Source organism: Abramis brama, assembly GCF_963993115.1.
Source record: "Abramis brama genome assembly, chromosome: 1".
NCBI classification, from domain to species: domain Eukaryota; kingdom Metazoa; phylum Chordata; class Actinopteri; order Cypriniformes; family Leuciscidae; genus Abramis; species Abramis brama.
Window position 1 is genome coordinate 31,139,281 of NC_139963.1, and position 13,891 is coordinate 31,153,171.

Sequence of the window (13,891 nt, forward strand, 5' to 3'; positions counted from 1 at the left end):
CTCATGTCCACATCTAAATGACTCATCTACACACATGCGTATAGCCTCTTGGATAAATAAAAAGTCATGCTGTCCGACATCAAAATCCTCTTAAATACTCATTGCGCTCAGGCAACCGATTTGAAGTCCATAGAGAGACAAGACAAAGAGAAACACAGAAGGTCAGGTTTACTACATTCAACAGCTGCCTCACTGATTCAGTTCAGTGCAAATAACCTGTTTTTTTCACTAACCAACCATTAACCAGTTTAATAGGGTGCTGCTTGTGCTGAAATAGTGCTGCCCTGAGTATTTCAATTAAATAATTATTCTTTTCAACACAAACAGGCCTCCTTATCTCTATACAAATTATTATTATAATGTATTATATACAACTGTCAGTTCTGATCCAAAAAGCACTGGGACTTTTCTGCAGGTTACATCATTATGCAAGTGACTCTTATGTCACTTAATGACTGAGTCAGTGAATCATTAAATCAATTCATTCAAAAACACTGATTCATTCAGAAACAAATCAAGTGATCTAGTGAATAATTTTTTCAAATAATTCTTTCAAAAACTGATTCATTCAGGAATGAAACACCACTTCCTTTCTGCTTATTTTCTTTGGCAGAGCAAAACAGACTGGCAATATTGGCCGTTTACATCTGGTTTTAAAATGAGTTTTGGTCGATCAGATCACAAAGTAGACGAGGGAGACAAATCCTGGTTTACACCTGGTGTTTTAATCCGTCTCTTTTGTCCACTTTCAACCACTTCTGTCCTGATTTCTTTGAGGAGACGGCCTATGGGCGAGTAAATGTATGGGCTTTTTCAGATCATTTGATCTAATGGACAAACTAACCTCATTCAATTTACATATGAACGCAACCGGAGACAACGGAAAAACACATTTCTGCTCTGATAGCCTCAAGACGCCACCGAAAGTGGCGTGTGTGTGAATCAGAAATGGTGAGAGAACATTGTGCTTGGTACGTTTTTTGTCTTCAAACCAAACTTGGGTCTCCAGCTGACAAAGTTTAAATCCCGTCTGGCTAGCGCGCTTCCCATAATCCCATAATGTAGGCAGAGAGTATGTGATCTTTTGTGGCTGTTTAAACGCATTCGACCACATGAGCGTTTACACTCCGAAAGCAATCCGGACAAATGAGTTTTTGACTACCTCTGGAAGTGGTCTAAAGGGGACCAGCTCAAAACGTTTTAGACCCCGTTTACACCTGTAGCGTCATCCACTTGTGTTCGGATCAACCAAAACACATCTTAATACCAGGTGTAAACAGGGCCATTGTGTCTAAAAAGTAATATACACAATTTTGTTTATTAAACTGTTGAATACAAGAGAAATCAATTCACAGATAGAATTCTATTTTACTATTTTATTAAAAATAAGAGGTTTGTGTAAAACAGCACTTATACTTTAAATGATGATGATAGATATATACACACACTACTGTTTCAAAGTTTGGGGTCAGAAAGTTTTTTTATTTTTTATTAATAATTTTATTCAGCAAGCATTACATTGATGCAAAGTGACAAAATACATTTATAATGTCACAAAATATATCTATTTCAAATAAATGCTGTTCTTCTGAACTCTCTATTCACCAAAGAATCCTGAAGAAAAGTGTTATAGTTTGCACAAAAATCAGCATATTAGAGCGATCATTTAACATTGAAGGCTGGAGTAACGGTGCTGAAATTTCAGTTTTGCCACAGTTATTCTAAATTGTAATAATATTTCACAACTTTACTGTTTTACTGTATTTTTGATCAAATTAAGTATTTCTGAGCATAAGAGACTTTCATAAACACCTTGCTGACTCTAAATGGTATATGCAAATAAAGCTTGCTGTCTGAATTCCCCCTGATGGATGGATAGAGGGATGTAATGGTAGCTCTTGTCCTTGTGAGAAGAGTCGGGCAGGGCAGGAAACAGCACACTTAAGCACTGTTGTCAGGCAGTAATAACAGAGTTCCTGTGTTAATCACTGTGGGAGGAGAGGCAGCCATTATGTTCTTCTCAACAGTACAGTCGCTACTCGCATGACACACATAACCACACACACACACTCCTTCTCACCCACTGTGTGTTTCTGTGCCTTTCCTAAAGGTCCTGGCTTAATGTGCTCTACATGACCGACCTTTACTGTCAACAGAGTGCCACAGCAGTCATTACAGAATAGCCATTTCACACATACATACACACATTCACCTCTCATGTGCCAAGCATGGAGAGACACCTCACACAATATGGGTTTTCCCCCTGCAGTGATCCAGCCAGAGGGAAGATCAGCAGATGAGCCCTCACAGCCCCTTAAAAAACATAAAAGGTCACCTGTGTCTCTAAACACACACCATACACCAGGGGTGCCCAATCCTGCTCCTGCCCATCGACTGCCCTGCACAGTTCATCTCCAACCCTAATCAAAGGATCTACACACTAACCACACAACCTCACTATCTGTCTACCTTTCAGTGATTGCCTTGTGCTTTCTGTAGGGATGCACTGAAATGAAAATTCTGGGCCAAATTCAGGATGCACTTGGCAGGAAACCTGAACTTTTTTTGATTTTTTTTACGTAAGGTTTATTTTACATCACAAACTAACCAATCACATCAACGTGCGGGTGGGCTTTAGCATATCAACTATTCTCTGAAGCAGTGGAGTGTCAAGAGAAGCCGGGTTATCCCGGTATATTTTTTTGTTGATATGAAAAATCACGTACATTTAGCAAATAAATATAGCTGGTGAATTATCTATATTAAATATATTTTAATGTTTTGATGAACTATATGACTTTTTTCACTGACGTTCTGAGTTGTTCAAAGCGTTTGTAAGGATGCTGATTTTTAGAAGGCAGCTGTCTGACTCTGAAACGGTTAATGGGAACATGGTTTGTGTAACACTATAACACATTATTATTATTATTATTATTATTATTATCAACTGTTTGATAATGTAGTCAAGCAAAATGATAATCATATTAATTACCGTTATGTGTCCAGCATTGTAGAGAGCAATACATTAAACGCGTTTCCATTCAGATACATCGACCTGTAGACAACCCTGTATGAGTGAGTGGAGGCAGGACTAATTTGCATATTCATAGAACCGCATATACTAAATGAAGCATGGGTGTAGAGTAACATTGAATTATTGACTTCAGGGGGACTTTAAAAGTAACAAAGCTTTTTTGTGATTATTTGATGGCAGGTGCACTACAAATGTTTAGTGACGTTTTGTTCACGCTGCACATCAACAGAAAACAGCACAGACTAAAATAAGTTAGATTTAAGAAACCATATCATTTCCGATTAAAATCGAGATATTAATATTGTCAATCCAGAGCTATAGTGTCCACACAGCTGACATGTTTAACTGTTGTAGCTTATCCACATTGTGTGCAAGAAATAGACACAGAACACAGTCAAAACATGCCGTTGAAGAAGCGCTAATTAAACGTGTTTCGGTCACTGATTTTGGACCTCCAAAACCATTTCGGTATTTTCGGTAGCCAAAATGTCGGTGCATGCACTCTATGGCTTTCAGAAAACTTTCCCTCAACTTATTATGAAATAAAACCTAAATGAGGAAAAAAGTAAAAGATATACATTATGGGCCCTATCTTGCACCCAGCGCAATTGACTTTGTACACCGACGCATGTTTCATTCCTATTTTGCACCCGCGCAAAGCGCGCTTTTCCCTCCACAGAAGCACATCGCTAAACTAGGGAATGAACTTGCGCTCCCTGGGCGGTTCAGCGCAAAAAAGGAGGCGTGTTCCGGCGCAAACGTTCCTTCATGCTATTTTGCAGGTTTAGAAAACAATTGCGCCACTAACCAGGAAAAAATAGTTTAAAGTCAGTGGCGCGTTGCGCATGTTATTCATATGCTATTTTAAGGGCGCATGCTTGGCCATAATCAATGTAGCGTGTGCACAACGCGCATACACTTTGATTCTCTCATCTACACAGAAGCAGCAGTTTTCATTTTTGCAAATCATATATTATTACGATAGATAGATAGATAGATAGATAGATAGATAGATAGATAGATAGATAGATATACAATTTATTATAAAAGCATACATCTAGCTTACACATTTACCCAAATTATCATACGCCTTTTTAACCGAAGTTAATTTGGGTGGGTTTCTCCATCCCCAACATCCCTGACGAGAGCGTTGCTATCCTTGGCTGTGAACCGCTCCTGGCGCGCGCCTGGCAAATCCGCCGTTATAATAGGAATTCGCTTTAGAACAAAGCGCGCCTGCTCTTAAAGGGAATGTGAGATGTCGCTCTGATTGGTTTATTTCACGATACGCCCAAACCACACCTATGAATAATGAAGCTACTTCAGACCAACCCATTTTAGATTTGCGCCTGGCGCAAGAGTCATTTATCCCGCTGGGAAAATAGCAACAGCGCCAAAACCCGCCCACAAAGTTACTTGCGCTTTGCGCTTTGACACTTGCGTTTCAGATCGTTAAAATAGGGCCCTGAATTTATATTTGTTAAGAAGGACATGAAAAAGCACAGTGCGTGATTTGGGGACTTGAGCACATAATGATCTGTCTTCATTAGGACTGAGGGGTTAAAGAGGGTCAAAGGTGAGCTCCAGTGGTCCAGACTCATTAAAGCCTCTCAGTGCTATAAGCTGACTGCCGTAAGCATGAGTGAGCAGGACCATTCGAGGGAGCAAGGCCATTTTAGCCATTTCATTTTACCGTTAAAGGGGTCATGAACTGCATTTTTCTTTTCTTTTACAATGTTCTCTGAGGTTCACTTATAATGTTAAGATTTTTACATAAAAAAAAACATCCTAATTTAGTTGTGATAGGCTATTTACACTGCTATTTCTGCTATCATTTGCCAACAATATAAAACATTTAAGAGTATTATATATGGTTTATAAGACTTGGTTGTGGCAAAGGATGATAAAGGTTGACTTGTGTGTTTCGTGTAAACAGAATTACGAATGAGTGTAACGTCGTTTGTCAGACTGTCGTTTTTATAGGCTATTCATCGTTCATCCTTTTCGCTAAAGTGAAAAACATATAGGCCTACATTGTCATTTGCAGTGTTGTGTTTTAAAATAAAATGAAACGTGTTGTAATGTCTTCCTGATGACAAAACAGATGATGTCGCTCTACTGAAGCTTTTATTCAGGATTACAGCGAATGGCTTAGATTAAAACAACAAAAGTGGCGTTCTCTACTTGCTTCCGATAATCCAACGCATTAACCCCATAAATACCAAAGCAAAGGAAAGAACAGCAATTCACAATTATAGTTTTGTGTTGCGACATTACTGTCAGATCCAATATAGTCGGCAATGCATCTTTTATTTTCAGCGTCTCTAAAAAAAGCCTGCGTCGAACTGTGTCTTGTTTAAAAACTAATCCGCCGTATAAAAAAAAGTGAACAAATGAACAGTTTAACTTATGCGATCCGACTGGAACTTAAAAATAAAGTTAATCCATGCTTCCCTGTTAAGGGCAATTTATACTTCTGCGTTGAGTGTACGCCGTAGTGTATGTCGTAGGCTACGCACGTAGGCGACGCCGTCGTGAGCATTTATACTTCTGCGTTATGTCTGTGTTGATCTGCAGTTACACCGCCGAAACGCTAGTTAAACGCGGGTTTTAATGTTCCACTGTGTTTAGATTCCTCGCGGCTGTTTTGAGTTTAGGCTACTAAGCGACTGAAAGAGAGCGGATCATGTTGGAGTTGGAGCTTATCGAGGTGGAAAAACAGTTCATTTTAGTGAAATTACTAAAACTAAAAGGCAGAAACGAGAGAAGGCGTCAGAGGAGATGGTACGTGCGACCCGTGAACCTGTTGACGGTTGAACCGAATTTAAAAATGACGGGCGGTGCAGAAGAACACGCCGGAAATGCGTAGGAGGAAATGCGATGCTACCAAGCCGACCAATCAGAGATCTTGCGGTCCGCGTCGTCGCGACGTGTAGTTACATTTTTGAGGAGGTGCGCATCAGGGTACGGCGAAGGGTACGACGTATGATACACGTACCTACTGAGCGCACCCGATCCTAAATTGGCCTTTAGGATCATTAGGATGGCAATTTAAAGACTGTTTTTCCACAACTTGGCACTTCAAAACTTCTTGTAATCCTCAGAGGCATCTCTATCATTTTGTTGCTGGAGAAATCCTGTGTTTGCGTCTCTCTCGTTTTTACTACTACATGACAAGAACGAATCGGTGGAGGTAATGATGTAGAAGTAGGCGTTGATCTTCTTCTGCAGAGGTGATCTTTCGTCACACTATGACGTAAAATCTGAAACGATTTGTTTTCTGAGCTTGGTTTCAATAAAAGCTTTTGGACTAACAAGGACGTTTTAAGTTCTGAAACTTACAGGATACTTCTTATATGTCAAAAAAAAAAAAAAGATTTCTCAATTCATGACCCCTTTAAAGAGAGCAGAAATCATATGTGGGACTCTTAAAGCCACTGTATACTTCCTAGACCAAGTCAAATGAAAAAAAAAATATTTCTTGTGTGCCTGTATTTAAAACAGAAGAGGGCAGATATCTCTCTAAATACTGAAGTGTGTATGGTGTGTATGGTGTGTATGTGTGTAAGAGAGTGGAAATGACATGACAGGTCCATCATCATTTACAAAAACACAAACTACAGTGCCTGTCAGCCTGGGGCAGGTCTGATGCTTGTTGAAAAAAAAGCAAACGGATGGAACAAATGCTTTTGCAGTGAATTTGTACAGATAGTTTTTCATATACACCATTTCAGAAATTTATCTGGAGCCTGTTAAACAATCAATACACAAAAAAGGGCCTAAAACAGTACCAATGTAGAGTGACTATGCCAGTTAGCACTCACCTGCTTTCTCTACACAGTTTATCTTCTATAAAATGAGACTGTGGCAGTGTCTTCCTCTAGTGCAGCAGATCAGGCGTGATCGCAGTACCAGGTCTGTGGCTGCAGACACCAAGAATAAGCGGTCCTGATGCTGCAGTATTTAAGCCTTGGTTGAAATCCACTTGTCGCAGGGAACAGGGGATGGGAAACGATGCGCTCTGAGCTGTAGATAAGAGATGATGGGAGAAAGAGAGACAGTTAAACAGCTGGTGCAACTTCTGAATAATGTTGTTTGCAGTGCTGCAAAACCCACTTGGTTTTCTTAATTAGCCTGAATATAAAAAAGGTGCCAGACTTGGCATTAAGGAGCTGCTGACAGGCAAATCTGGAACTGCATTGTGTACTATATCGGGGTTCTTGCTCTGAGTACTCGAAAAATACCTTAAAAACAATAAAATGTGGTACAAAACCAGTATGTTCTCAATCCCAACTTGTCATATACTGATACTTGATCAAGACCCCCTCTGCGTCACTTTTTAACGCAAGTGCTATTCTCAATCAACGCTTCTTCGGGCAGCAATTTTTGAATGTAATGACGGATGGAGACGTGATCACTTTGGGGTCTTTTCCTCACACAAATCAATCGCTTGGCCTCGGAACACAGAATATTTGTATTTAATGAATAAATTGTGACTGTAGTGATATCTGTGTTTATTTTATATTATACACAAATGGGTTTAGGGGTAGAGGTTGGGTTATATGCTCAAACATGGCAATGGCAAATTGGTGGCAAAATGGCAAATGGTCACAATGGCAAAATTACATCTAATTTCATTCTGACATCAAAATTCCCTTGCCCATCGCTTGTGAATAATGTACCCTGCATGTCGAAAAAATACAATAAAGTGGTACCCTGTGCTCTAAAAAGCGTCAACGTGACAAGCTGAGAGTTAGAATGTGTTGACAAAACAGAACCAAGTAACACAATCAACATAATACAGTTACAAATCAACAAATCTCCAGACTCATTCCAGAAAGGCGAGAGAGATAAGAGACAGAGGAGTATTGGTATATTTTGCAGAGACAGAATGAGGGATAAGAGTGGTGGAATGAGCCTGAGGATATCAGTGCATTGGCTGACTGGTAGATGCTGTAATTTAACAAGCAAAAGTTCTGGTATTGGTATTGGAGAGGGAAGGTGGGAGAGAGAGGAATGATGGGGCAGATCTTTCCATCAATCACACACCCAAATCAATGAGTCAGGCAACCGTGAGCAGAGTCAGAGGAGATGTAAAGATTCAGAGGAGAGAGACCGGAGATGGATGTGGAATGAGAAAAGAAAGAAAGACAGAGACTTATCTGTGTATATCTTGAGTACTTCTTTATGGTCATTGACTTCATCCAAGTAATGTTCATTCACATCCTGTTTAAGTTTAGTTTTATTTTAGTCCTATGTGAAAGGGTAAAGATTTTGCGAACAAATTCAAAACACATCACTTTTCCAAAAAATGGTTTCCAGATTTACCCACACTGACAGATAATTACTAAAATAAATACATTAGACATACATAGGTCAGAGTATTGAAGGAAATTCAATGCTCTGATAAGCCATTTAATTTAGTTCTATATGCTATATTTTGTTTTTAATTTAATTTATTTATTTATCTGTAGACATTTTTTATGTATTTCCTATGCTGTCTTGGGTTGGGTATAATTTGAATTTTAACGATTCCGATTCTGCTTATCGATTTTGATTCCCAAATTCAATATCAATAAGGTAATAAAAAACCTTAGATGTCCACATTTATTCTAATTCTTATTGCAAAACATTTCATTTTAGCTGAAAACCATGAACCAAAATCAACAGGCTAAGGAACACTTACAACTTTTGTCTTTGGTTTAAAAATACCATATAGCAAAAACAACTAGCCTAACTAATATACATTTGAAGCATTATTAAAGACAAGTAAATACTCAGTAATAAAAAAATGAACAAAGAAACAAATTAGCAATCGCACAAATAAATACAACTGAACAAAGACACGATTGAAATGAACAGTGTTTCAAGATTTTCAGGTACAGAAACTGTAATCAAATGTAAAATAACACTGCACTTTATGAATAAAATATACATATTCATACAAAAGTAACTATACGGACTCATGGACTTAATGAACACGTGCACATGGCAGCTATTGTAAGTCCACAAGACTGTAAGTGCATATGAAGTGTGCCATTTGGGACAGGGCCAGTATCGCACACTATTCAGTATGAGAGGCGGCTGTCTGTGCGCACGTTTTGGATGTGTGTGCAGCACAGAAAACAGCGTGTGAGTCTTCTTGCTCTTGAATGATTTAAAATCACTTTTCTGAGCACACGCTTTGGATGTGTGCGCAGCACAGAAATCAGCGCTTGGGTCTTCTTGCGCTTGAATGGTTTCAAGTCATTAAAATGCACACAAAGTAATTGATAAGAGGAATATAAATTTTAATTTTATAACAATATTTTATAATTTCCGATTCCTGAACAGAATTGGAATCGATTGCCAACCTTAATGTTGTCTACACCTTTACTATAAGCACTAAGTACTTGTGCAGTTAAGTGCACTTAAAGAGAGTACACTTTCATGACTATATTATTTAACACAATTAAGTAAACTATTAAAAAGTGCACTTTGTAATAATGTCAAATTAAAAAAAAAAATAAATACTTTAAAGTACATTTTAAATCATATTGTAATATTTTTTGATGCATTAAAGCACACTTATTTTGATGTCTTGAGCACATGTAAAGTATTTAGCATAATTTAACTGTAGTGCGTTATGTGATAAAGTGAATATATTTTAAAAGTACTAAATTACAAAATGTGTATTTACAGATATATTTAAATATATGACAATTTTCAATAGAAATGACTTTAAAGTATATCTTATTTTTCCATAAATGCTGGTCAGTACATTCAGCAGAAATAAAATTAATAATTTAACCATAACCACTTTAACCATATATTTCAAAGACAATAATTACGAAATTACATACAAAACGCATTCTGAAGTTCATCAAATTGCATTTAATAGAAATTTAAACTAATGCATTTTCATGTTTTTGCAATTAACATGCATTTAAGTGTCATTACATTCAGTCCATGCTTAAGCATGTTCTTTTAAAGTATATTATTGCTGTAATAAATACTCTTTCTAAAAGTATGCTAAAGTGTACATCTTTTTCACAAGGTCTCTTAGTTTTGTTTGAACAGCTCTCAAATCTCATATTCAAATATGGTAAATCAATACACAACAACGCCAAGAATCGAGGAATAAACTTTTTTTTTTATAATACTTTACAGTGCTTTTTTTATATATATATATATATATATAGAACTTGACTGTCACTGGTCACCATTACTTTTCATTGAATGGAAAAGAGAAGCACGATCATCCTGCCTAACATGTTTTGTGTTTAACAAAAGAGAGAACATCATGTCTACAACAACAAAATGATGATGAGTAATTGACAGCTATATTTTGGGTGAGCTGTCCCTTTAACAATGACGCCAATCAAGCATTGTTGACTCTGACAAGGTCCACGGCAGACATGACTTGAGGCAGGTAAACGCAGGGAGAGAGAATCAATCCACAGTGGAGGAGGAGTAAAATAAGGCAGAGGTTGTGTAGGAGGATCGCTCTCTATTATGCTGTTGTCCCTGGCAACAGCCACTTTCTCTGTCTCTCTCGCTCCTTTCTTCATCCTTCTCTTCCACACCTCCTCTTCCTCCAGCCTCTGCTGTTCACCGTTAGCCTTTTCTGTTTTTGGCCTCAACCCGCCTCACTCTCTCTGCCTCTATCGCTCACGGCCTTGCTGCTAATACGCCATATTTGCTTTTTCTATTTCTACGCCATCATGTTCATTTTTGTCTCAATTCACTCTCTCTCTCACTCTCGGTCCGTGAGTGCAGTGAGGTAATGAGTTCTCAGTTGTCTCACAGTGGCACTGAAGGGAGGAGAGATTGTCAGTCAGTCTGTGCATCTCTAACACACTAATCCCTGAATTTATCTGCGCAGACATGTGCACTGGCACAGCATACCATGCTCTCGCTCTCTCTCTCTCTCACACTCATACACACGCATATTCAACCTGCACACCCACTATACTGCCGCTGACACTCTGTATCACGGTAAATAAACCGTGCAAGATGCCTCTCAGCCAAGGTCTCAGTGAGAAACAATAATATACTTGGTAAAATGTTGACAATAACAGCCAGGCAAGAGCTCTAGGAATCCATCGCAGTGCTAAAGGTGTCTGTTATTACAGGGATCTGACTTCTTGTCTGAGTCCTGATCTGTATTTTGGCCCTCTGCTAGCCACAAGCAAAATAACTTCAGTCGCACTGTGATTTCCAGACAAATCAAACCTCGGACCGCTGCATAGGTATGTTTATTTCCAACGTTGTGAACTTTGTTTTTGCTTCTGACTTCTGTCTGGTACCCTGCGGCCCCCTTCAGTCTATGCGTTCTTTATTTGGTTCTCTCTGTCCTCTTTGAGAGTGAAATGTTGAATTTTCAGCAACAGTGCATATATTTCAACCACAGCTCACTGTGCTTTAAAGGGTCTTTGTGTTAAAATGACCACAGAGAGTTCATATGCGGTGCTGTGTTAGATATGGCTGTTGGGCGATGAACAGATCAAAGAGCTCTTTATACAAATGGTCAGGTTGAGAATGTACATTGTGCTCTTTGTGACCCTGAAGCTGTGATTTTACACATGCTCCTTTAGATGAGAGATATATAGACCTAAGTGTGTGTGGACCTTTTGTCAGGGTCTCAGAAGAAACATGACCTGCATGTTGAAAGACTCAGAAGGTCCAAATTCCCTCGAAGGCAACTCGTTATTCATATTAATTATGTCATTAATCTAATCAGCCTCAATTTTTCCATCTCAGATCAGTGACTATCGATAAGGTCTCAGTCTGCCCAAGGCGTCAGTATCATTACACCACCTTCTGCTGTCTCAAACGAGGCTGTTAAGTCTTAATGTTACTCATGTGACTTCGACTCAATTTTAAATGAACCTCCTGTTGATGTTTCTGCTATTCAACCAAAACAATTTACAGTTTTTCTCGATTGCTTAAACACTATAACCAGGCTTTTGAACTAAAATTTCAAAACCATAACGCCATTTATCAAAAAGCACACCCATTTCACTAAACTATAAACACTATTCCCTGTTTTGACACATGAGTCAGATTTGTTGAACTGTCACTGCAAAACTCTACACACAAATCCCTTCATTTCTCATTGCTTAGACCATGTTGTCATTTAGAAAGCACTAGCATTCAAAATTGTTCACTCAAGTCAGCACAGCTTCAGCTCAGTTAGCACACAATTACCCAAGTGGAAACACTAAGAGTCAAAATTTAACACACATCAATCAGAACCTTCAATAGATATATAAAAGGGCCCAAATCAGTTTATTGCGTTTTGGAACAATGGATCCAGAAAGACATGAAGGAAGAGGGATAAGAATGAGGAGGAGGAAGGGCAAGGACAAGAAGACAAGCAGTCTCAGATGAAATTCAAGCCACTCTAGTTGCCCATGTGTTAGTCAATGGTATGACTATGAGGGAGGCTGGGCTACGAGTAAGGCCAAATTTGAGTCACTTTACCGTCGCCTCGAGAACCTTCAGGGAGGTGTGGTGGCAAACAAAATTGTATCACTGAATAAGAGACAAACATTTCCAATAGTCTTTGATGAGGTGTATTTTCTTGCAAGAAAAGGCCAGCAGTCGTACAGTCACACAGAGTGGCTGCAGAGTATGACAGTGAAGGGAGGGCATCCTTTCTCCTTTATAGTCTTGACTCCCAGAATGTTCTGGACGTATCTTAGACGTATCCATCATATTGTATCCTTGAGTGGAGGCCCTCCTGTCATGTCCCAACACTCTTTACCATTCCAATATAATTCAAATTCCATATTAGAATATGGTTTGTGTGTGCTCTTTTACTGTCATATGTTGGTCACACAAATCTTACTGTAAGTTAATATAAAAAAAGAATTAGAGGAGAGAGTAAAAAAAAAAGAGTAAAAAAAAGAAAAAGAGTAAAACAGGAAAAAAAATATATTTTTGTGTGTGTGTGTTTTCTGTGTATGAATAAAAATGTGCCAATGTATCCACTGGTTGTGTCTTTTGTGTTCATCATGTGAAAAGGTTTGTGATGGGGGGAACCACAAGCAACATAACTTACCAGTTTTGGAAATGTTGTTTTGAATTTATTGCACCAGTGTCTTAGACTATGTTGTAGTGTGTGTGATTTTGAGTGCTTGTGTGTCCAGTCTGAGGTCAAAGTTTGGTTTTTCAACAAGAGTGAATGGTTTTGAGTGTAGAGCTTCATTTTGACCTGAAAATAGGATGTTTGGGGAATTGGGTGAGACGTTATGGATTTGTGTTTATAGTTTTGAGAATACGAGGCATAGTTTCAAGAAATGTGTTTAAGCAATCGAGAAAAACTGTAATTCCTAGATTAATAAATGGGATAACTTTCCTTTATTTTTTAGGATACATTTTGAAGTGATTACCGTAGGTGGGCGAATGAGAATTATTACAAACTTGATTATACAGTCATACAGGTTTGGAACATTTTTGGGTGGACTATCTCTTTCAATATCCAATACTTGTTAATTTTAGTGCAAAAAATATAGCCTAATACTCACCACTTCTATGTACGGTGAAACAGGACTAATGGTGGTTGATCACACAGAATAGCTTCTCAGTGGTTTCCTATCAATTTCTCTTTCTTGGTAAAATGAGGAACAGAGTTTCTGACTCAGAAGACCCAATGTTAATTGGCTATTATTGTCCAAATTCTCAGCAGAACAAAACGAAATTGCAATAAGTCACTATGTTCATACTTCAGCTAATGACTACTGCCTCCTGTTAGCATCGCTCGCAGCTGCAGTTAAAGTGATTGATGTGCCCTCTGTGTATTTAGACGAGTAACAACACAGCTGTTATTATAACTTGTTCACCCTGCTCACAAACACAAAAACCAGCAGGCTG

General features: G+C 38.4%; 1 protein-coding gene across 1 annotated transcript in view; it reads right to left on the reverse strand.

The window, feature by feature from the left end:
- The window catches only part of elfn2b (extracellular leucine-rich repeat and fibronectin type III domain containing 2b), an 88,477-nt gene that overhangs the window by 52,256 nt on the left and 22,330 nt on the right, over positions 1 to 13,891 (reverse strand). The window contains exon 2 of the mRNA XM_084122794.1: positions 6,859 to 7,060. The gene's annotated coding sequence lies outside the window, so the exon portion shown is untranslated. The remainder of the gene's footprint in view (positions 1 to 6,858; positions 7,061 to 13,891) is intronic.